The sequence below is a fragment of the Pongo abelii genome, chromosome 7 (genome assembly GCF_028885655.2).
Source record: "Pongo abelii isolate AG06213 chromosome 7, NHGRI_mPonAbe1-v2.0_pri, whole genome shotgun sequence".
Lineage (NCBI taxonomy): Eukaryota > Metazoa > Chordata > Mammalia > Primates > Hominidae > Pongo > Pongo abelii.
The window spans coordinates 45,626,481-45,649,618 of NC_071992.2; the positions used below are offsets into that span (position 1 = coordinate 45,626,481).

The following is a 23,138-nucleotide window of genomic DNA, read 5'->3' on the forward strand; positions in this document are numbered from 1 at the left end:
AAGATAATAAAAGAGGCCTGAGTGTGCAGCCTTCACTGCAGGCAACAGAGTACTGCATCCACCATGGCCTGGACAACTCTCTTCTTCATGCTCCTCAATTATTGCACAGGTGTGGACAGGATTTGGGTGTCCAGGGTGACCTCTTTTGCTGTGTCAGTCTGTCTGGCTCAGACTTGCAAGACACTTCACCCTGGCCCTGTGCCAGCCACCACGTGCATCTGTTTCTGCAGTTCCTGCTCCCAGCCTGTACTGACTCAGTGCCCTCCCTCACCGCATTGCCTAGAGTGTCAGCCACACCTACACCCTGAGCAGTGGCTTCAATGTTGGTGACTTTGCAATGTACTGGTTCCAACAAAGGCCAGGGAGTTCACCCAGGTTTCTCCTGAGATACTCCTCAAACTCTGGTAAGCAGCAGGGCTCTGGGGTCCCAGCTGCTTCTCTGGATCCCTAGATGCCTCAGCCAATGCAGGGATTCTGTATATCCCCGGGCTGCAGCCTGAGAACAAGGCTTACTATTATTGTTGTAGCAGCTCCCAGGCTTACACAGTGCCGCAGACCCATGGGATAGTGAGGCACTAACCTACTCTCTGCTCCCCTGGCCTGATGCAATCACCCTACTGGTGGCTCTGACCAAGTCCAGCTCAGGGGGTGACTTCTGTTGTCAGATTTTTAACTAGCAACTGATTTTCCTTGGACAAATAGATCCAACAATGTTGTATCATTTTCTTCAGTTTAACTTTTAGATCAATTCACTTCTCATTTCTTCTCACTCTGTTCCTGTTTTTCTTTGTTTTGTTTTTTTGTTTTTTGTTTTTTTTTCAGGCAGAAGTGTTTTGCTTAAAGCTAAAAATCTCTCAGTGGAGACTTTGGAGGAGGCCCAAGGAGGCTAGTTCAGGCCATGCCCAGCTCAGAGTCCAGGAGTGTCCCAGAGATGCTTCTGGTCAGAAGGCATCAATCTGAGCCTTGGATACAGCACCAGCATGCAGGAGAGAACTCTATTCTCTATATTAGTGATAAACCATCACTTGTTTTAAAAAATCTTCCTGGAGGAACGGAAAACCAGGGGGTGAGGCTGCTTTAAGAGTCACAGAAAGAAACTCTGCTGGAAGGCAGTAAGGGGAGCTGGACGCCAGTAGATCCAGTCCTTAGTGCTGCTTGTGACCTTGAGCTGCTGACCATGTGAGATTGCCAAGGTGTGGCATAAATCTAAGACATTTTAGCAGGGAAAATAAGACAGCTGTCCTCATTTCTTCATGACCCAGTGAAGGCACCAGCCTTGGCTCTGTGGGTTTCCTGGAAGATCCTGGAAATGGGGGAGTATATCATGCTCCCTGGCAGGAGTTGGGACTCAAACATGAAGATCAGTGATAAAAATAAATTAACAAAGCAAAAATAAATAAAATTAAATATTTATAATAAGTTAAGAATAATATATTACCTTTATAATAAAGATAGGATATGTCATAAGGGTGGAAACAGTGGATTTTCTTCAAGGCCTTTTTATTAACCCTTTCCCATTGCAATTTTTTCCTTATTTTTTTTAGAGTTGAGATCTCACCTCATTGCCCAGGTTGGAGAGCAGTGGGGGATGGGGTCATGGCTCACTGAAACATTGAACTCCACTGCAAAGTATTTAAATAGAAAAATATTTAATAAGCTTTTCAATAAATGCTCAAGAAACTTCTCATTAATTTCAGTAACTGTCTTCATAAAAATAAATATAACATTAATGAAATAGATGATACTTCCCTTGTGTTTTAACAACAGTGCACCTTTAACCTAGATAGGTTGCCCCACCCCTGGATCAGCCTCCTGGATCAACCCTACCCAACCAGGCCCTGCAGTCTGTCCCCTGCCTTATGACTTCATCCACACCCTTGTGGGTCACTGGAAAGAAGGTGTCCAGCAGCCTTTTTTTTTTTTCTGCAATGCTGCTCAAATGGGGGAAGGAGGCATCCAGAACCACAAACCATTAAAAAAAATAAGGAATAGAAAAAAACATTAGTTCTCAAGGTGAGATGCTAGGACTTTTTCTGTGTTAATCTAAAACCATCCATGATGGCTGCTGACAGACCTGTTGAGAAAAATTTAACCTCAAATACTGTCAAATGGGCTCAATTTGTGAACTGGAGCAGGAGCAAAGGCCTGACCATTCAATGTTAACAAGGTTGCAAGTCTGGCTTTGGAGTATGTTTAAAATATTGCAAAATGACGAGGACATTGGAGGCTTGCACAGAACTGAGAATTGGTAGAAAAATATCAAATAAATATAATAAATACTCAACAGTCCAAACAACCAAAATAATTTCCTGTATTTAAGAACTAAAAGAGTTTTCTCAAGCACCCATGAGCAATTTTCTCCTGATAGATTTATGTTTATTCTCATTGTTGGGACACCTGTATGGTGAATGGGGGAATGTCTTTTAAGCCTAATGCTGGAGCCACTGCTTCAATGATTATCAATAAAGATGAGCTTGGAACTGTGCTTCTAGAACAGTAACAATGTCCTCAGATGACAAATTTTGATTACCTGAAAAATATTTTTACTGCAGAAACAGACTACCAGTACTAGGTGTGATGGCTCATGCATGTATATAATCTGAGCACTTTGGGAGGCCAAGGTGGGAGGATCACTTGAATCCAGGTGTTTGAGACCAGCCTGGGCAACACAGTGAGACCTCATCTTAACCAGATATGGTGGTGTGTGCCTGTGGTCCCAGCTACTTGGGAAGCTGAGGTGTGAGGATCAGTTGAGCTCAGGTAGTTGAGACCCTGATGAGCCAAGATCATACCACTGAACTCCAGCCTGGATGACAGAGTAAAACCCTGTCTCAAACAAACAACAACAAAACAACAACAACAACAACAACAAACAACAAAAAACAGACTATAAGTCATTTACTACATTTTTTGGTTACAGTTGAGTCAAGTTGCCTCTGGGCTCAAAGGTGACAGAGAAAGTGAGATTTACATTATCCTTCCATAGGAATCTGACCAAAAAAATAGATGTTCACTGTATAATAAAATTAATGAACTCAACTGATTAAAATTGATACCTATGAAATTTCCATATTATACAGAATTGGTAACCAAGAGTGCTGATACATTTTTAATTTAGAGAGGCAGTCTTAAATAGAGAGTGAATTGTTTAGGATTTGAAATTTAACTGTAAAAGTGTTTTTTCCTTCACTTTACTCTTAACTTTGTGGAACTGTCAGATAAAAGGCATATCATTTCACTAGGGCATATTTTCATGGTACCTAAAAATCAAGATTTTGGAATATGTTGATGACGATTGAGAATGTTGATAAATCTCTGTATTGTCCTAATTGAAATAGGTAAATAAGTTTTACATGTGCTAAGAAATCTCAAATTTAAGAACACAATAATGTTTTATGACTTTTTTCATTTCAAAATGTTAAATAATCATTTTTAAAATTATTTATAGATGAATGTTTTCATTTGACTTTGATTCTGGTTGATTTCAACAATGCTATGTGAAATATGTATATCCAGGCTGGGCATGGTGGCTCATGGCTGTAATCCCAGAACTTTGGGAGGCTGAGGCAGGTGGATCACAACGTCAGGAGTTTGAGATCAGCCTGGCCAGCATGGTGAAATCCTGTCTCTACTAAAAAAAAAAAAAAAAAAAAATTGTCAGGCATGGTGGCATGTGCCTGTAATCCCAGCTACTCAGAGGCTGAGGCAAGAGAATCCCTTGAACCCAGGAGGCAGAAGTTGCAGTAAGCTGAGATCGCCCCACTGCACTCCAGCCTGGGTGATAGAGTGAGAGTCCATCTCAAAAAAAAAAGAAAGGAAGAAATACATATATCCGAATACAATCATAATGCTGTTCCAAATATATTAATTATCTAATAGCTGTTTTAAGTCAGACAATTTTTTAAATGACTTGAATCTAATAGGTTTCTTCTGTCTTTAAAACTCTAACATAGATTCAAGGACGAAAATAATAAATTGGCATTTTATATTATGAGTTCAGTAACATTGTTAAAAAGTATGTTCATCTAATGTTAGGAGTATTGTCAGAAAGAAAATACGTTCTTCAGTAAATTTGTGAAACAATAGTTTTGGAATTGCATTACTTAGCATTCTGGTAGTTTAAAATTAGTTTATATTGTAAATATTACATACTAGGCTTGTAGAATAAAGTGTTATTGCTTTTCCTTTTTTTATTATGATAATTTATTTATTTTTGGAGGAAATTACTTTTGTTGAACTCTTGATTTACTTATGATAAGTAATCTCAGAATGTTTGCAAAAAACTCCTTTTGTTGTATAATAAAACAGTTGGTATTCTCATGCCATTTATTTAAGATCACTTTTTTTTTTACTTGCCAGAAAAAATGTTTGTTTAATTATTGACAAATATTTACTGAACATCCACTCTGTGCCAGGTACTCCTATGTCAGGTGCTGGCTATACATTGATGAAAAAAAAAGCAGACTCTCTCCTTATAGAAATTGTGTCTAATGAGCATAGAAGTAAATTCTGTGAGTGCTGCAATGGAGAGTCAAATTGAGCACTCTTAGATTTGCCAACATGTAACATGTTGTTCTTACCAATTTCTTTTTTTTAAAAATGTTATTGTACAAAGGTAATCTAGGTTTTAATGTATATTCAGAAATATCTATTTTTCTTAGTTAAGAGTATCTGCATAGACACCCATGGCAAATAATTTATAGTATGCATCAGACATAAATAATATAAAAGTAAATGAAGTGTTTTCCCAGAGCTTGATCCAGTTTCTGATTTGATATTTTAATGACATACATAAAGTATCACTTTATAAAGAAGTATTGTTCCATGCTACAGAAACTTCCCTAACAGGTTTAAAATATTAAAATACCTTCTTGAAAAAATACCAACACCAACATATGAATAGGTAACACACTGTGTAAGATTACATATAAGACATATTTTTACAGACTTTAAAAATACTTAATGTACTGGCTTTGTGCTATAACTTCTAATATTTCTGTTCTGTGGTGGTGGCTTACTTGCAAGAAATGAAAGGCGGCAGGGTGCAGGTGCAGACTGTGGTTGGGTGGGTCAACTGACCCCAGAGTACTTTGAGCTGATTTAGGCCACTTGACTTGGTCTCAGAATCACTGCCATCATGGCCGGTCAGTGTCAGGGGATCCAGCAGCTGCTGCGAAGCCGGCCATTGAGAAGGTGTCAGCGGACTGCAGCCAAAAGAACCAGAGGGTGAAGCAGGCCAAAGCTGCAGCTCAGGCTGAAATTGAAAAGTGCTGCCTGCAGAGGGAGAAAGAATTCAAGGCTAATAACATGTTACATGTTATTACTTGGTGTACCAAAAATCATTTATAAGGAAAGATTCTTTGTCATGCAAAAAAGAAGGAAATGAGAGGCAAAAAATGTTAAAATAGCAAAAATGTTTTGATGAGAGCATTAACATATTAATGGCAACTATATGTGAATAAAATTAAACCATCACTTAAAATATTCATTAGAATAAATAATAAAATAACCAAGTTCGTAATTAATAAAATAAAATATATTGTTGTTTTTTCATTATATTAATTTTTATTCATGTTAGAATTTCTGTCAGTGTTTGAACATTAATATTCAGAGAGTTTGTATATTTTCACCTTCCAAGGTTTAAAATGAGAACCATATTACATCACAAAAGGTAACAAATAGGTGGAGGAGCCAAGATGGCCGAATAGGAAGAGCTCGGGTCTACAGCTCCCAGCGCAAGCGATGCAGAAGACGGGTGATTTCTGCATTTCCATCTGAGGTACCGTGTTCATCTCACTAGGGAGTGCCAGACAGTGGGCGCAGGTCAGCGGGTGAGTGCACCCTGTGCCAGCCGAAGCAGGGGTGAGGCATTGCCTCACTCGGGAAGCACAAGGGGTCAGGGAGTTCCCTTTCCAAGGGTGACAGACAGCACCTGGAAAATTGGGCCACTCCCACCCGAATACTGTGCTTTTCTGACGGGCTTAGGAAATGGTGCCCCAGGAGAGTATATCCCGCAACTGGCTTAGAGGGTCCTATGCCCACGGAGTCTCACTGATTGCTAGCACAGCAGTCTGAGATCAAACAGCAAGTCGGCAGCGAGGCTGGGGGAGGGGCGCCCGCCATTGCCCGGGCGCCTGCCATTGCCCAGGCTCCCTTAGGTAAACAAAGCAGCCTGGAAGCTTGAACTGGGTGGAGCCCACCACAGCTCAAGGAGGCCTGCCTGCCTCTGTAGGCTCCACCTCTAGGGGCAGGGCACAGACAAACAAAAAGACAGCAGTAACCTCTGCAGACTTAAATGTCCCTGTCTGACAGCTTTGAAGACAGCAGTGCTTCTCCCAGCACGCAGCTGGAGATCTGAGAATGGGCTGAGTGCCTCCTCAAGTGGGTCCCTGACCCCTGACCCCCAAGCAGCCTAACTGGAAGGCACCCCCCAGCAGGGGCAGACTGACACCTCACATGGCTGGCCAGGTACTCCAACAGACCTGCAGCTGAGGGTCCTGTCCATTAGAAGGAAAACTAACAGAAAGGACATCCACACCAAAAACCCATCTGTACATCACCAAAGACCAAAAGTAGATAAAACCACAAAGATGGGGAAAAAACAGAGCAGAAAAACTGGAAACTCTAAAAAGCAGAGTACCTCTCCTCCTCCAAAGGAACGCAGTTCCTCACCAGCAATGGAACAAAGCTGGATGGAGAATGACTTTGACGAGCTGAGAGAAGAAGGCTTCAGATGACCAAATTACTCCGAGCTACGGGAGGATATTCAAACCAAAGGCAAAGAAGTTGAAAGCTTTGAAAAAAATTTAGAAGAATGTATAACTAGAATAACCAATACAGAGAAGTGCTTAAAGGAGCTGATGGAGCTGAAAACCAAGCCTTGAGAACTATGTGAAGAATGCAGAAGCCTCAGGAGCTGATGCGATCAAATGGAAGAAAGGGTATCAGCCCTGGAAGATGAAATGAATGAAATGAAGTGAGAAGGGAAGTTTAGAGAAAAAAGAATGAAAAGAAACGAGCAAAGCCTTCAAGAAATGTGGGACTATGTGAAAAGACCAAATCTACGTCTGATTGGTGTACCTGAAAGTGACGGGGAGAATGGAAACAAGTTGGAAAACACTCTGCAGGATATTAACCAGGAGAACTTCCCCAATCTAGCAAGGCAGGCCAACATTCAGATTCAGGAAATACAGAGAACGCCACGAAGATACTCCTCAAGAAGAGCAACTCCAAGACACATAATTGTCAGATTCACCAAAGTTGAAATGAAGAAAAAAATGTTAAGGGCAGCCAGAGAGAAAGGTCGGGTTACCATCAAAGGGAAGCCCATCAGACTAACAGCAGATCTCTGAGCAGAAACCCTACAAGCCAGAAGAGAGTGGGGGCCATATTCAACATTCTTAAAGAAAAGAATTTTCAACCCAGAATTTCATATCCTGCCAAACTAAGCTTCATAAGTGAAGGAGAAATAAAATCCTTTACAGACAAGCAAATGCTGAGAGATTTTGTCACCACCAGGCCTGCCCTAAAAGAGCTCCTGAAGGAAGCGCTAAACATGGAAAGGCACAACCGGTAACAGCCACTGCAAAATCATACCGAAATGTAAAGACCATCGAGACTAGGAAGAGACTGCATCAACTAACGAGCAAAATAACCAGCTAACATCATAATGACAGGATCAAATTCACACATAACAATATTAACTTTAAATGTAAATGGACTAAATGCTCCAATTAAAAGACACAGACTGGCAAATTGGATAAAGAGTCAAGACCCATCAGTGTGCTGTATTCAGGAAACCCATCTCACGTGCAGAGACACACATAGGCTCAGAATAAAAGGATGGAGGACGATCTACCAAGCAAATGGAAAACAAAAAAAGGCAGGGGTTGCAATCCTAGTCTCTGATAAAACAGACTTTAAACCAACAAAGATCAAAAGAGACAAAGAAGGCCATTACATAATGGTAAAGGGATTAATTCAACAAGAAGAGCTAACTATCCTAAATATATATGCACCCAATAGAGGAGCACCCAGATTCATAAAGCAAGTGCTGAGTGACCTATAAAGAGACTTAGAGTCCTACACATTAATAATGGGAGACTTTAACACCCCACTGTCAACACTAGACAGATCAACGAGACAGAAAGTCAACAAGGATACCCAGGAATTGAACTCAGCTCTGCACCAAGTGGACCTAATAGACATCTACAGAACTCTCCACCCCAAATCAACAGAATATATATTTTTTTCAGCACCACACCACACCTATTCCAAAATTGACCATATACTTGGAAGTAAAGCTCTCCTCAATAAATATAAAAGAACAGAAATTATAACAAACTATCTCTGAGATCACAGTGCAATCAAGGTAGAACTCAGGATTAAGAATCTCACTCAAAACTGCTCAACTACGTGGAAACTGAACAACCTGCTCCTGAATGACTACTGGGTACATAACGAAATGAAGGCAGAAATAAAGATGTTCTTTGAAACCAATGAGAACCAAGACACAACATACCAGAATCTCTCGGATGCCTTCAAAGCAGTGTGTAGAGGGAAATTTATAGCACTAAATGCCCACAAGAGAAAGCAGGAAAGATCCAAAATTGACACCCTAACATCACAATTAAAAGAACTAGAAAAGCAAGAGCAAACACATTCAAAAGCTAGCAGAAGGCAAGAAATAACTAAAATCAGAGCAGAACTGAAGGAAATAGAGACACAAAAAACCCTTCAAAAAATCAATGAATCCAGGAGCTGGTTTTTTGAAAGGATCAACAAAATTGATAGACCACTAGCAAGATTAATAAAGAAAAAAAGAGAGAAGAATCAAATAGATGCAATAAAAAATGATAAAGGGGATATCACCACCGATCCCACAGAAATACAAACTACCATCAGAGAATATTACAAACACCTCTACGCAAATAAACTAGAAAATCTAGAAGAAATGGATAAATTCCTCAACACAAACACCCTCCCAAGACTAAACCAGGAAGAAGTTGAATCTCTGAATAGACCAATAACAGGAGCTGAAATTGTGGCAATAATCAATAGCTTACCAACCAAAAAAAGTCCAGGACCAGATGGGTTCACAGCCGAAATCTACCAGAGGTACAAGGAGGAGCTGGTACCATTCCTTCTGAAACTATTCCAATCAATAGAAAAAGAGGGAATCCTCCCTAACTCATTTTATGAGGCCAGCATCATCCTGATACCAAAGCCTGGCAGAGACACAACAAAAAAAGAGAATTTTAGACCAATATCCTTGATTAACATTGATGCAAAAATCCTCAATAAAATACTGGCAAACAGAATCCAGTAGCACATCAAAAAGCTTATCCACCATGATCAAGTGGGCTTCATCCCTGGGATGCAAGGCTGGTTCAATATACGCAAATCAATAAATGTAATCCAGCATATAAACAGAACCAAAGACAAAAACCGCATGATTATCTGAATAGATGCAGAAAAGGCCTTTGACAAAATTCAACAACCCTTCATGCTAAAAACTCTCAATAAATTAGGTATTGATGGGACGTATCTCAAAATAATAAGAGCTATTTATGACAAACCCACAGCCAATATCATACTGAATGGGCAAAAATTGGAAGCATTCACTTTGAAAACTGGCACAAGACAGGGATGCCCTCTCTCACCACTTCTATTCAACATAGTGTTGGAAGTTCTGGCCAGGGCAATTAGGCAAGAGAAGGAAATAAAGGGTATTCAATTAGGAAAAGAGGAAGTCAAATTGTCCCTGTTTGCAGATGACATGATAGTATATCTAGAAAACCCCAGTGTCTCCCCCCAAAATCTCCTTAAGCTGATAAGCAACTTCAGCAAAGTCTCAGGATACAAAATCAATGTACAAAAATCACAAGAATTCTTATACATCAATAACAGACAAACAGAGAGCCAAATCATGAGTGAACTCCCATTCGCAATTGCTTCAAAGAAAATAAAATACTTAGGAATCCAACTTACAAGGGATGTGAAGGACCTCTTCAAGGAGAGCTACAAACCACTGCTCAAGGAAATAAAAGAGGATACAAACAAATGGAAGAACATTCCATGCTCATGGGTAGGAAGAATCAATATCATGAAAATGGCCATCCTTCCCAAGGTAATTTACAGATTCAATGCCATCCCCATCAAGTTACCAATGACTTTCTTCACAGAACTGGAAAAAACTACTTTAAAGTTCATATGGAACCAAAAAAGAGCCCGCATCGCCAAGTCAATCCTAAGCCAAAAGAACAAAGCTGGAGGCATCACACTATCTGACTTCAAACTATACTACAAGGCTACAGTAACCAAAACAGCATGGTACTTGTACCAAAACAGAGATATAGATCAATGGAACAGAACAGAGCCATCAGAAATAATGCCACATATCTACAACTATCTGATCTTTGACAAACCTGAGAAAAACAAGAAATGGGGAAAGGATTCCCTATTTAATAAATGGTGCTGGGAAAACTGGCTAGCCATATGTAGAAAGCTGAAACTGGATCCCTTCCTTACACCTTATACAAAAATCAATTCAAGATGGATTAAAGACTTAAATGTTAGACCTAAAACCATAAAAACCCTAGAAGAAAACCTAGGCATTACCATTCAGGACATAGGCATGGTCAAGGACTTCATGTCTAAAACACCAAAAGCAATGGTAACAAAAGCCAAAATTGACAAATGGGATCTAATTAAACTCAAGAGCTTCTGCACAGCAAAGGAAACTACCATCAGAGTGAACAGGCAACCTACAAAATGGGAGAAAATTTTCGCAACCTACTCATCTGACAAAGGGCTAATATCCAGAATCTACAATGAACTCCAACAAATTAACAAGAAAAAAACAAACAACCCCATCAAAAAGTGGGTGAAGGACATGAATAGACACTTCTCAAAAGAAGACATTTATGCAGCCAAAAAACACATGAAAAAATGCTCACCATCACTGGCCATCAGAGAAATGCAAATCAAAACCACAATGAGATACCATCTCACACCAGTTAGAATGGCAATCATTAAAAAGTCAGGAAACAACAGGTGCTGGAGAGGATGTGGAGAAATAGAAACACTTTTACACTGTTGGTGGGACTGTAAACTAGTTCAACCCTTGTGGAAGTCAGTGTGGCGATTACTCAGGGATCTAGAACTAGAAATTCCATTCAACCCAGCCATCCCATTACTGGGTATATACCCAAAGGACTATAAATCATGCTGCTATAAAGACACATGCACACGTATGTTTATTGCAGCATTATTCACAATAGCAAAGACTTGGAACCAACCCAAATGTCCAACAATGATAGACTGGATTAAGAAAATGTGGCACATATACACCATGGAATACTATGCAGCCATAAAAAATGATAAGTTCATGTCCTTTGTAGGGACATGGATGAAATTGGAAATCATCATTCTCAGTAAACTATCGCAAGAACAAAAAACCAAACACCGCATATTCTTACTCATAGGTGGGAATTGAACAATGAGAACACATGGACACAGGAAGGGGAACATCACACTTCGGGGACTGTTGTAGGGTGGGGGAGGGGGTAGGGATAGCATTGGGAGATATACCTAATGCTAGATGACGAGTTGGTGGGTGCAGCACACCAGCATGGCACATGTATACATATGTAACTTACCTGCATGTTGCGCACATGTACAATAGAGCCTAAAGTATAATAAGAATAATAATAATAGTAATAATAAAAAAAAGAAAAAAAAAGAAATAAAAACAAAAGGTAACAAATAAACATTTTACAATTGCACGAATATCCACTCACTCTCTCTCTCAACACTGTTAAACAATTTCTTTCCTTGCTGTAATTTACAATGAAGTGTGCCCCACTCATGTCTCAGCAAAGTTTTAGACATTATGGATTCATCACATATACATTCTTTTAAAGTATACCTCTGTTGCCGGGCACGGTGGCTCATGCCTATAATCCCAGCACTTTGGGAGGCCGAGGCAGGTGGATCATGAGGTCAGGAGTTTGAGACCAGCCTGTCCAACATGGTGAAACCCCATCTCTACTAAAAATACAAAATATAGCTGGTTGTGGTGGCACACACCTGTAATCTCATCTACTCAGGAGGCTGAGGCAGGAGAATCCCTTGAACCCAGGGGGTGGAGTTTGCAGTGAGCTGAGATTGCATCACTGCACTCCAGCCTGGGTGACAGAGTGAGACTCCATCTCAAAAAAAAAAAAAAAAAAATATGGGAGCCAAGATGGCTGAATAGGAACAGCTCCAGTCTAGAGCTCCCAGTGTGAGCAATGCAGAAGACAGGTGATTTCTGCATTTCCAACTGAGGTACTGGGCTCATCTCAATGGGGAATGTCAGAAAGTGGGTGCAGGACAGTGGGTGCAGTGCACCCAGCGTGAGTTGAAGCAGGGCAAGGCATCGCCTCCCCGGGAAGTGCAAGGGATCAGGGAATTCCCTTTCCTAGTGAAAGAAAGGGGTGACAGATGGCACCTGGAAAATCAGGTCACTCCCACCCTAATACTGCGCTTTTCCAACTGTCTTAGCAAATGGCACACCAAGAGATTATATCCCGTGCCTGGCTTAGAGGGTCCTATGCCCACGGAGCCTTGCTCATTGCTAGCACAGCAGTCTGAGACCAAACTGCAAGGTGGCAGCGAGGCTGGGGGAGGGCCGCCCACCATTGCCGAGGCTTGGGTAGGTAAACAAAGTGGTCCGAGAGCTCGAACTGGGTGGAGCCCACCACAGCTCAAGGAGGCCTGCCTGCCTCTGTAGGCTCCACCTCTGGGGGCAGGGAATAGCCAAACAAAAGGCAGCAGAAACCTCTGCAGACTTAAATGTCCCTCTCTGACAGCTTTGAAGAGAGTAGTCGTTCTCCCAGCATGCAGCTGAAGATCTGAGAATGGACAGACTGCCTCCTCAAGTGGGTCCCTGACCCCTGAGTAGCCTAACTGGGAGGCACCCCAAGTAGGAGCAGACTGACACCTCACACAGCCGGGTACTCCTCTGAGACAAAACTTCCAGAGGAATGATCAGGCAGCAACATTTGCTGTTCACCAATATCCGCGGTTCTGCAGCCTCTGCTGCTGATACCCAGGCAAACAGGGTCTGGAGTGGACCTCCAGCAAACTCCAACAGACCTGCAGCTGAGGGTCCTGACTGTTAGAAGGAAAACTAACAAACAGAAAGGACAGCCACACCAAAACCCCATCTGTATGTCACCTTCATCAAAGACCAAAGGTAGATAAAACCACAAAGATGGGGAAAAAACAGAGCAGAAAAACTGGAAACTCTAAAAATCAGAGTGCCTCTCCTTCTCCAAAGGAACACAGCTCCTCACCAGCAATGGAACAAAGCTGGATGGAGAATGACTTTGATGAGTTGAGAGAAGAAGGCTTCAGATGATCAAACTACTCTGAGCTAAAGGAGGAAGTTCGAACCCATGGCAAAGAAGTTAGAAATCTTGAAAAAAAATTAGACGAATGGCTAACTAGAATAACCAATGCAGAGAAGTCCTTAAAGGACCTGATGGAGCTGAAAACCAAGGCACGAGAACTATGTGATAAATGCACAAGCCTCAGTAGCCCATTCGATCAACTGGAGGAAAGAGTATCAGTGATGGAAGATCAAATGAATGAAATGAAGTGAGAAGAGAAGTTTAGAGAAAAAAGAATAAAAAGAAATGAACAAAGCCTCCAAGAAATATGGGACTATGTGAAAAGACCAAATCTACGTCTGATTGGTGTACCTGAAAGTGACGGGGAGAATGGAACCAAGTTGGAAAACACTCCGCAAGATATTATCCAGGAGAACTTCCCCAATCTAGCAAGGCAGGCCAACATTCAAATTCAGGAAATACAGAGAATGCCACAAAGATACTCCTTGAGAAGAGCAACTCCAAGACACATAATTGTCCAATTCACCAAAGTTGATATGAAGGAAGAAATGTTAAGGCAGCCAGAGAGAAAGGTCGGGTTACCCACAAAGGGAAGCCCATCAGACTAACAGTGGATCTCTTGGCCCAAACTCTACAAGCCAGAAGACAGTGGGGGCCAATATTCAACACTCTTAAAGAAAAGAATTTTCAACCCAGAATTTCATATCCTGCCAAACTAAGCTTCATAAGTGAAGGAGAAATAAAATCCTTTACAGACAAGCAAATGCTGAGAGATTTTGTCACCACCAGGCCTGCCCTACAAGAGCTCCTGAAGGAAGCAGTAAACATGGAAAGGAACAACCGGTACCAGCCACTGCAAAAACATGCCAAATTGTAAAGGCTATCGAGGCTAGGAAGAAACTGCAACAACTAATGAGCAAAATAACAAGCTAACATCATAATGGCAGGATCAAATTCACACATAACAATATTACCCTTAAACGTAAATGGGCTAAATGCTCCAATTAAAAGACACAGACTGGCAAATTGGATAAAGAGTCAAGACCCATCAGTGTGCTGTATCCAGGAAACCCATCTCACGTGCAGAGACACACATAGTCTCAAAATAAAGGGATGGAGGAATATCTACCAAGCAAATGGAAAACAAAAAAAGGAAAGGGGTTGCAATCCTAGTGTCTGATAAAACAGACTTTAAACCAACAAAGATCAAAAGAGACAAAGAAGGCCATTACATAATTGTAAAGGGATCAATTCAACAAGAAGAGCTAACTATCCTAAATATATGTGCCCCCAATACAGGAGCACCCAGATTCATAAAGCAAGTCCTTAGACACCTACAAAGAGACTTAGACTCCATCACAATAATAATGGGAGACTTTTAACACCCCACTGTCAACATTAGACAGATGAACGAGACAGAAAGTTAACAAGGATATCCAGGAATTGAACTCAGCTCTGCACCAAGCAGACCTAGTGGACATCTACAGAACTCTCCACCCCAAATCAACAGAATATGCATTCTTCTCAGCACCACACCACACTTATTCCAAAACTGACCACATAGTTGGAAGTAAAGCACTCCTCAGCAAATGTAAAAGAACAGAAATTATAAAAAACTCTCTCTCAGACCACAGTGCAATCAAACTAGAACTCAGGATTAAGAAACTCACTCAAAACTGCTCAACTACATGGAAACTCAACAACCTGCTCCTGAATGACTACCGGGTACATAACAAAATGAAGGCAGAAATAAAGATGTTCTTTGAAACCAATGAGAACAAAGACACAACATACCAGAATCTCTGGGACACATTCAAGGCAGTGTGTAGAGGGAAATTTATAGCACTAGATGGCCACAAGAGAAAGCAGGAAAGATCTAAAATTGACACCCTAACATCACAATTAAAAGAATTAGAAAAGCAAGAGCAAACACATTCAAAAGCTAGCAGAAGGCAAGAAATAACTAAGATCAGAGCAGAACTGAAAGAAATAGAGACACAAAATCCCTTCAAAAAATCAATGAATCCAGGAGCTGGTTTTTTGAAAAGATTAACAAAATTGATAGACCACTAGCAAGACTAATAAAGAAGAAAAGAGAGAAGAATCAGATAGATGCAATAAAATATGACAAACGGGATATCACCACTGATCCCACAGAAATACAAACTACCATCAGAGAATACTATAAACACCTCTATGCAAATAAACTAGAAAATCTATAAGAAATGGATAAATTCCTCCACACATACACTCTCCTAAGACTAAACCAGGAAGAAGTTGAATAGACCAATAACAGGCTCTGAAATTGAGGCAATGATTAATAGCTTAGTAATCAAAAAATGTCCAGGACCAGATGGATTCACAGCCGAATTCTACCAGAGGTACAAGGAGGAGCTGGTACCATTCCTTCTCAAACTATTCCAATCAATAGAAAAAGAGGGAATCCTCCCTAACTCATTTTATGAGGCCAACATCATATTCATACCAAAGCCTGGTAGAGACACAACAAAAAAGAGCATTTTAGACCAATATCCCTGGTGAACATCGATGCAAAAATCCTCAATAAAATACTGGCAAACCGAATCCAGCAGTACATCAAAAACCTTATCCACCATGATCAAGTGGGCTTCGTCCCTGGGATGCAAGGCTGGTTTAACATATGCAAATCAATAAACGTAGTGCAGCATATAAACAGAACCAATGACAAAAAGCATATGATTATCTCAATAGATGCAGAAAAGGCCTTTGACAAAATTCAACAACCCTTCATACTAAAAACTCTCAATAAATTAGGTATTGATGGGATGTATCTCAAAATAATAAGAGCTATCTATGACAAACCCACAGCCAATATCATACTGATTGGGCAAAAACTGGAAGCATTCCGTTTGAAAACTGGCACAAGACAGAGATGCCCTCTCTCCACTCCTATTCAACATAGTGTTGGAAGTTCTGGCCAGGGCAATCAGGCAGGAGAAGGAAATAAAGGGCATTCAATTAGGAAAAAAGGAAGTCAAATTGTCCCTGTTTGCAGATGACATGATTGTATGTCTAGAAAACCCCATCGTCTCAGCCCAAAATCTCCTTAAGCTGATAGGCAACTTCAGCAAAGTCTCAGGACACAAAATCAAGGTACAAAAATCACAAGCATTCTTATACACCAATAACAGACAAACAGAGAGCCAAATCATGAGTGAACTCCCATTCACAATTGCTTCAAAGAGAATAAAATACTTAGGAATCCAACTTACAAGGGATGTGAAGGACCTCTTCAAGGAGAACTACAAACCAATGCTCAACAAAATAAAAGAGGATACAAAAAATGGAAGAACATTCCATGCTCATGGGTAGGAAGAATCAATATCGTGAAAATGGCCATACTGCCCAAGGTAATTTATAGATTCAATGCTATCCCTATCAAGATACCAATGACTTTCTTCACAGAATTGGAAAAAACTACTTCAAAGTTCATATGGAACCAAAAAAGAGTGCACATTGCCAAGTCAATCCTAAGCCAAAAGAACAAAGCTGGAGGCATCACGCTACCTGACTTCAAATTGTACTACAAGGCTACAGTAACTGAAACACCATGGTACTGGTACCAAAACAGAGATATAGATCAATGGAACAGAACAGAGCCCACAGAAATAACGCCACATATCTACAACCATCTGATATTTGACAAAACTGACAAAAACAAGAAATGGGGAAAGGATTCTCTATTTAATAAATGGTGCTGGGAAAGCTGGCTAGCCATATGTAGAAAGCTGAAACTGGATCCCTTCCTTATACCTTATACAAAAAGTTATTCAAGATGGATTAAAGATTTAAATGTTAGACATGAAACCATAAAAACCCTAAAAGAAAACCTAGGCAATACCATTCAGGATATAGGCATGGGCAAGGACTTCATGTCTAAAACACCAAAAGCAATGGCAACAAAAGCCAAAATTGACAAATGGGATCTAATTAAACTCAAGAGCTTCTGCACAGCAAAAGAAACCACCATCGGAGTGAACAGGCAACCTACAGAATGGGAGAAAAATTTTGCAATCTACTCACCTGACAAAGGGCTAATATGCAGAATGTACAATGAATTCCAACAAATTTACAAGAAAAAAGCAAACAACCCCATCAAAAAGTGGGCGAAGGATATGAACAGACACTTCTCAAAAGAAGACATTTATGCAGCCAAAAAACACATGAAAAAATGCTCATCATCACTGGCCATCAGAGAAATGCAAATCAAAACCACAATGAGATACCATCTCACACCAGTTAGGATGGCGATCATTAAAAAGTCAGGAAACAACAGGTGCTGGAGAGGATGTGGAGAAACAGGAACACTTTTACACTGTTGCTGGGACTGTAAACTAGTTCAAAGATTGTGGAAGTCAGTGTTGCAATTCCTCAGGGATCTAGAACTAGAAATACCCAGCCATCCCATTACTGGGTATATACCCAAAGGATTATAAATCATAGTGCTATGAAGACACATGCACACGTATGTTTATAGCTGCACTATTCACAGTATCAAAGACTTGGAACCAAGTCAAATGTCCAACAGTGATAGACTGGATTAAGAAAATGTGGCACATATACACCATGGAATACTATGCAGCCATAAAAATGGGTGAGTTCATGTCCTTTGTAGGGACATGGATGAAGCTGGATACCATCATTCTCAGCAAACTATCGCAAGGACAAAAAACCAAACACGGCATGTGCTCACTCATAGGTGGGAATTGAACAATGAAAACACATGGACACAGGAAGGAGAACATCACACACTGGGGCCTGTTGTGTGGTGGGGGGAGGGGGAAGGGATAGCATTAGGAGATATACCTAATGTTAAATGATGAGTTACTGGGTGCAGCACACCAACATGGCACATGTATACATATGTAACTAACCTGCACGTTGTGCACATGTACCCTAAGACTTAAAGTATAATAATAAAAAAAAAGAATAAAAAAAGTATATATATATAATATTCCTGCAAAAGACTTGATAACTACTATGTACCCTATAAAAATATATTTTAGTAAAATTATATGGCATATTTTTATCTTTGTAATTGAAATGACACAAACTCATTTGCACCAAAATTGGCAAAAAGACGCAGTTCGAATATTTATTTCCTTTAAACTCCTTACCCTTTAGGGTTTTAACCTACCATGAGTCCTTAATGTAAGTGTTATATACTCTGAAGTATTAAACATTAGTAAGCACTCTACACAAATAAAAATTCTGTTCAAAAGTAAAACATAGCTGTAATAATGTTTCCAATAGAAATGAAATCCCTGCATTTTTTGGTTATAAACTGGCATGACAAATACTGTAGAGGAAAATATTTTTATGATACAGGATTAAAAATATGAGAAATATTTTTTTAAATTAAAACATCCATATGAACAAACAAGACAGACAAAATAAAACTTTTAAAAGAGAGAGAGAGATAGAGATAGAGAGAGAGAGAGAGAGAAATTCTAATTACCTGCCAGCCCCCAGTTCCCCCTTTGCCAATGTAACTACTGGAGAAAGTTCTACACCATGAAGAAATCAGGGGACCATGCAGGCTTTGGTGCACCATGAGCTGGGCTTGGAAATGGAGCGAAGGCATGCCAGGAGCCAGAGGGAAGTCAACTTCAGAATTTTTCATTGTCTCTCCTCAACACAGGACATACATTTTTTTAGCAGAGCTAGGTGTTAAGTAGGCAGACAGTGTGGGTGACAGAGAGGCACCAAGACAGCTGCAGGGGGGCTGCGGGGTCACAGGCAGAGTCACACACACAGCTGGCAGCCACAAGGGACCCCAATAAGCATCTTGGAATTTTTTGGTGAGTATCAGAGTCTGCGGTCCCTACACTGTGGGTATTCCTGGGGGCCCATTGCCCTTCCATTAAAATTTCACACATAATTTAAGAGGGAATAACAGGAGCTGCCACTCATGAGCATCTCACAGTAGCTTAGGCTTCAGCCCTGCAGGGACTCTGCCCTTTCCTCTGACTTCTTGTCTGTAACAAGTCACTGGTGTTGATTTGGATGGAGAGCCAGACCCCGGGTGCTTCCCTGACATTTGCTGGTCTCTGTCTAAGAGGTTGAGGGAGCCCACAACCAGAGCAGAAGAAGAGTAGAACAGAAGCAACTTTTTAAAAATATGCCTGGTTGAGAGATCTGCCTCCACCTACATCCTTCAGTGGGGTGTATGCCATTTTCCTGCTTTTCCACATCACACTGAAAGAGCACTTTCAATGGGGAGGATGAAGACAATGATGATTCATTTAGGAAGTGTGCATTTCAACACTGACGCATTGAGGAGAATCCTTCCAGAGCTCATAACAAACAGAATGCCTGCCTCCACACCACCACAATGCATGCTCACCATTTATTTTTAAAGAAAATGCAAACAGATTCAGAAAGCCCCAATGAGCTGTTCTATTAAAGAAGAGAGGGAGTTTAAATCACAGGAACTCAAAACATCATTTCTGGATTTGTTGCGGGCCCAGGAATGACAGAACAGGTTTTTCTACCTGTAGCAGGGCCATGCTCTCCAAAAGATTTGCAATCCACACTTGAATTTGGGGGACGGGTCATGTGTGTGTTGGTCGTGAGAGGGGCATAATACTGCAAGCTTTTTAGAGTATACATACTGTCATGGCCCAGTCAAGGCTCACACTAGGCATGTTACCCAATTCTTTAACACCCACGATGATGAACAGATGTTAGCTCCACACCCTGAGGTTTCAATGTCCATCATGATGATCCGTGAGAAGGAACTTATTTCCTCTGCAGCACAAGTTGGGGTGTCTGGATGACAACCAATGATATGAAGAGATGCTGTGGACATGACACCAGTCTAGCCTTTCTGGGGCCCATTTGAAAGCATTAGGCGAATGTTTAGGGCCAGCCCTCACCAGCACAAAGCAATAAAAGATCCTTATGCTTCTTCTAGCCTGACTAGGTCAGAGCCTGATAAGGGTTGCAGACACTGAGGAGAAACAAAACAAGCAATACAAACAAATCACAGTACAGTACACTCAGAAATCACACATGTTTTCACACACACAGCCACTTAAGAACCACACACAAGTACACTTTGAGAAGCCACCGAAATTAACGTGGTTTGCTCATATCTGGTCATTAAACAAAAAATGTTATCATGCATAATATGATTGAAAGTTAACAGGAACATCTCATACTACCACAGGGTTGTGATATGCAAATTTAAAACAGAAAGCTTTACAAAATAATCCTGTTACATACGCAATATTTGCATAGAATTATACAAGTAAATTATACAATATTTAAGCAGCAGCAACATACGCTGAAATTTAAGACTAAGTGAAGCTTGGTTGTGGCACAGAGACCAATGCACAAATAGGGAGAGGCCCCACTGCAGCCTCGGGCTCTGGGGCAGGAGTGGAGAAATCCCAGATCATACTACTTTACATCCTTTCCTCCTATATTACAAATGTGTACACCTCTGAAATATTTATAGAACTTTTTTAACAAAATAATACAATCAGTTACAGTAACTATGTACTGTTTTCCTGGCGCAAGGCATCTTTTTCATAACTCCAAGAAGTTCTCTTCAAGCAGTTCTGGAAAGCTGTGGGGGCGGGTGTTTCCAATCTTTGACCTCTTTGCTTCAGATTTTAATCACCCTCAGTTGGAGCTGCTTCCCCACAGCCTCTCCTCGCACTCCATATTCTGCATCTCTATGACTTCTAGATTCGAATTCCTCCTCTCACCTCAGACCTGGAAAGGCACATGGGGACCCACGAACAATGGTTAGTCCCAGGATAGCCCTCCCGGCCCGTGCAGAGCCCGCCTTGAGGGTCCTCCTCGGGCCCAGGGACAGGCTGTCACGGAAGCGGATGCGTCACATGGTGATGGAGGACCCTTTAGGTTGCAGGCCGCAGGCGGCTCGGCTCGGGCCTAGGTTGAGAGACCTGCTGCTGCAGTGGCAGTGGCTGGGGAGACAGACCCTGAGCCTTCCATTGCCACATTGCGCGGGTCCCGAGGACTCTGAGGGGGGGCGAGAGCCGGCACCCAGGGAGCCTGTCCTGCGCGTTCCCTGCAGTCCCAGCTTTCCCTACCAGGCCCCCGCCCCTCGCCGCGACCCCTCAGCGCAGAAAGAGCCAGCAAATTCCCGCTGTCCCGCCGGCGGCACGGGCTCCCTCAGCCCCTCCCGGGTCTAGGACACTCGCAGAGCCGCCGCCGCGGGGTGCGAGGGGATCCGGCGGGGCCCAGAGCTGCCGCCGTTCCCGAGGTGGCAGCTCCCAGCGGTGGTGGCTCCCGGAGATGGAGGTTCCCGGAGATGGAGGTTCCCGGCGGTGACAGCTCTGGGCGGCCGTGGCGGCTCCCGGAGGTGGCGGCTTCCGGGGATGGAGGCTCCTCGAAGTGGTGGCTCCTGTTTGTGGTAGCTCCCTGCGGCAGCGGCTCCTGGAGATGGAGGCTACTGGCAGTGGCTGCTCCCAGAGTTGCTGCTGGGTCCGCTGGGCTCGGGCTGCTGGGTTCGCGGAGCTGTGCCGCCTGGCCTAGCTTTCCTGTGCTGCTCCACAACCCAAGGAACCATCCCGCCCCCGAGCGGAGCTGCTCTGGCTTCTGGACCCTGCTTAATGTGTGCAGCCGGCAGAGGCTGCAGCGGCTCCGTGATTCAGCAGATGAGATGGAAGAAGAAAAAAAGAACTCTCTCCATTTGGACAAAGGGAGAAAGAAGGAGAAAGAGGGGAGGGGAAGACAGCAAGCGAAAGAGGAAAAGACTATATTGCTTGCTTATGTAATATATATATATTTTTTTAGACTGAGTCTCGCTCTGTCGCCCAGGCTGGAGTGCAGTGGCGCCCAGGCTGGAGTGCAGTGGCGCGATCTTAGCTCACTGCAAGCTCCGCCTCCCGGGTTCACGCCATTCTCCAGCCTAAGCCTCCTGAGTAGCTGGGACTACAGGCGCCCGCCACCATGCCCAGCTAATTTTTTGTATTTTTAGTAGAGACGGGGTTTCACCTTGTTAGCTAGGATGGTCTCGATCTCCTGACCTCGTGATCCGCCTGCCTCGGCCTCCCAAAGTGCTGGGATTACAGGCGTGAGCCACCGTGCCCGGCCATTCTACTCTCATTAAAATGATAAACTTCAAAAGTATCCAAAAGAAAACAACCACAAAACTCAGCAAGTAATACAGGAGATAATTTGAACAAATGGTGAAATATTTTCTAACCTGAGGAAAGTCATAAAAATTTCAACAACGAGTAGATAGGTTCTATGGGTCTATTTTATTATTTTATTATTGTGTGTTTGTGTATGTTTTCCCTTGAGACGGTGCACAGGTGTCTGTCAGCAGAGGAGACAGCACAGGCCCCTCAGATGCCAGAAGCAGGGATTGGTAAATATGAAACACCAGTCACTGTCACCATGCAGGCGTGGCTGTGCCCTTCCTGTGTCAGGCTCTGTGCCAGCAGAGGTGCCCCGGGTGCCCTTTTAGGGTCCTGCCTGCACTCTGCACTCACTCAGCCAGCTCATCTTCTAGAACTAAGGGTCACCTCCTTCTGCACTGGAGCAAGCAGCAGCATCCTGTGGACAGTGTGGCCTGGCCCCTCAGGTCCCAGGAGAAGTCCCACACAGTGAGGCCTGCTGTTTCCCACAGTGCGCAGGGGTCTCTGTGGGAGCTCTTCTTCCAGATCTGCCATGCGGCCTCCTTTACTTCTCTGGGATCCTGTTTGAGGCTGAGGGTGAGGACTC

The 23,138-nt window shown here is 42.2% G+C and overlaps 1 long non-coding RNA gene across 1 annotated transcript; it reads right to left on the minus strand.

Annotated features, from left to right (window-relative positions):
• Nucleotides 1–1,490: 1,490 nt before the first annotated feature.
• LOC134761921 (uncharacterized) lies at nt 1,491–22,538 on the minus strand. The gene is made up of 3 exons (XR_010141100.1): nt 21,152–22,538; nt 5,019–5,274; nt 1,491–1,622 (listed from the first exon to the last, which is right to left on the minus strand). It is a non-coding gene; the product is annotated as an uncharacterized LOC134761921 (long non-coding RNA).
• Between the last annotated feature and the right edge of the window lie 600 nt (nt 22,539–23,138).